This window comes from Mustela nigripes, chromosome 17 (assembly GCF_022355385.1).
Source record: "Mustela nigripes isolate SB6536 chromosome 17, MUSNIG.SB6536, whole genome shotgun sequence".
Classification (NCBI taxonomy): Eukaryota; Metazoa; Chordata; class Mammalia; order Carnivora; family Mustelidae; genus Mustela; species Mustela nigripes.
This window is the reverse complement of record NC_081573.1, coordinates 5,098,866-5,101,494: the sequence shown is the minus strand read 5'-3', so window position 1 is coordinate 5,101,494 and position 2,629 is coordinate 5,098,866. Positions and strand designations below refer to the sequence as shown.

General features: G+C 45.6%; 1 long non-coding RNA gene across 1 annotated transcript in view; it reads right to left on the bottom strand.

Annotated features, from left to right (window-relative positions):
- Positions 1-122, bottom strand: part of LOC132005776 (uncharacterized) — a 4,818-nt gene extending 4,696 nt beyond the window's left edge. The window contains exon 1 of the long non-coding RNA XR_009400911.1: positions 55-122. This is a non-coding gene — a long non-coding RNA (uncharacterized LOC132005776). The remainder of the gene's footprint in view (positions 1-54) is intronic.
- Positions 123-2,629: the final 2,507 nt, after the last annotated feature.

Below are 2,629 nucleotides of genomic sequence, written 5' to 3'. Positions count from 1 at the left end.
GAGCCGAAGGCAGCGGCTTAACCCACTGAGCCACCCAGGCGCCCAAGCTATTACCTTTTGACTCCAGATCCATTCCCGGGTTCTGAGCTTCCTGTACCTGAGATAGACGCCCTGCTAACCACGCAGCCACTTTGCCCATGGGCTGCTTTGGACTCTGCCAACAGGGGGCGCCAGAGAGACTGTGGAAGCCTGGAGGAAGCAGTAGGCACCGTGCTCCTTCCTGTTTGCTCTCTGCTTCTTTCCTGTCCCTTGCTTTTTCCCATCAGCATCAGCATTACCCAGCACAGCTATTTTGCCCCGGGGTGAGGCAGTTCCTTCCTGTAGCAGCTGCTGGATAGAATTTGCAGTTTTCCCAAATCTTGGACGCCCCCAGAGACCAACACCATTTCACAGTGTGCTTCCAAAGAGAGCCCCAGCCGCTAGTGGTCCCCTGAGCTCAGACATGCCTGCATCAAATGAGCAGTGTACCCTTCTGTTACCTGAGCTTCGTCCGCTACGGACCCCTCATCCAAATCTTTAGTTTCAGTAATTCTAAATTTTCTCCTTTGATTTTTCTGTCGCAGGGTTAATAGCTGCTTCCTGTACTTAACCACTACCGTGATACCATTGGATTCTCTTTTTGCCTTTCCGTTACCTGCTTCACCAATCCTTTATAATCTAAGTAACATTTATATGCAGTCAGCTCTGTGATGATCATGGTGTGATTTCTGTCTCCCGATACACCTTGACTGGCACCAGTATTTGCAACAGGACGCCGATTCTCAAAGGCAGGGTTTGAGGGGTGGTTTCATTGTTGTTTAGGGGTTGGACCCAGTGAGGAGCTCCTTGCCAACGAGAAATGAGATGCTAGTGATCCGTGGTGTGCGGCGGCATCAAGGTCAATCATATGTTATCACCTGGGTTGACTTTGATGGAGTTCCAACTGGAGCGAGTGACTTGGGAGATCAAATGGCTGCTTTGATCGATCGATCATTACGACATGATGATGGCCACAGGATACCAATACTCGGTGGCTTCTTCTGAGTGCCCGACATGTTTATTGAACAAACATTATAAGCTCAGGTCTTTAAACTCTCAGCTCCAATTATACTTGGAGAGCCAGCTAGCTTCTGTGGAAGCCCCAATAAAATATTTCTTGTAAATACAAGGTTAGCAGTACTGAAAATCCAACAGAAATTGTGGCTGTGTGGGTTGCAGAATGACGTAGCCCATTGAACTTAAACCCTCTCCAGGTCTCTAATATAAAGGTTTGGGCATTGAATGGGAAAGAGTGGGATCCTGAGACTTACAGTGGGGATGTCTAGTTGGAGACAGATAAACCTAAATATCTTGAACTTTCTCTGTCCTACTTTTCCATACTGGCTGCCATTTCATTTCTCCACTCCCCTTTGTCACCAAGGTCATCAGGTCATCAAAAGAGTGATCTATACCTACCATCTCTAAATCATTGCCTCTCCATCCTTCTTTTCTTTTTTTTTTTTTTTAAAGACTTTATTTATTTATTTGACAGGGAGAGAGCACAAGCAGGGGAAGCAGCAGGCAGTTGGAGAGGGAGAAGCGGGCTCTATGTGGAGCAGGGAGCCCCATGTGGGACTTGATCCCAGGACTCCGGGATCATGACCTAAGCTGAAGGCAGCTGCCTAACCAACTGAGCCACCCAAGTGCCCCCTCCTTTTTAAAGATTTTATGCCACCCATCCTTTCTTAAGCACAGATTTCCTGGGGCACCTGACTGGTTCAGTCAGTAGAGTGTGTAATTCTTGATATCCGAGTAATGAGTTTGAACCCCACATTGGGTGTACAGGTTACTTAAAAATAAAATCTTTAAAACAAAACAAAAACACAGCCACCCCCCACTATCCAAAATTTCATTTTACACGACTTCATTTTTACCAAGGACCCACATTGGTACCTATTGACGCTAATCAAAAGACATCCAAAGAGGGTTTTCGCTCTTATGAAATGCAAACTGCTTCTCTGCTTTATGCCATTTCTGCTCATGAAAGCTTTCATATGAATGCTCTCTTTTCAGATACCAAGGGGAATCTGTACACTCCTCCAGGCTTTCCCTGCCACCACTCCACTGAAACTACTTTAAAAAAAATTTTTTTTAAAGAGTTCATTTGAGAGAAAGAGAGAGATGACAAGCATGGGGGAAGAGTAGAGGGAGAAATAGACTCCCCACCAAGCAGGGAGCCTGATGCAGGACTTGATCCCAGAACCCAGAGATCATGACCTGAGTCAAAGGCAGATGCTTAACAACTGAGCCACCCAGGCACCCCTGTTGTCTTTCTTAAAAAATAAATATATATAGATTACTCTTTTTGTTCCAATAATTTTCTTTAACTACTACCTCTATGTCAATGGTTTTCAGATTTATATATCCCAGCCTCTCTCCTTAACTCAAGATCCAACAGACAGGATGCCTAGGATGGCTCAGTCAGTTAAGTGTCTGCTTTTGGCTTGGGTCATGATGCCGGGTTCCTGGTTAGTCTCCCTGCTCAGTGGGAACCTGCCTCTCTCTCCTCCTCTGCCTCTGCCCCTTCTCCGTTTATGCTCTCCCTCTCAAGTAAATAAATAAAATCTTAAAAAAAAAAAAAAGACACAGTAGTCCACTCAGTATCTCCTTT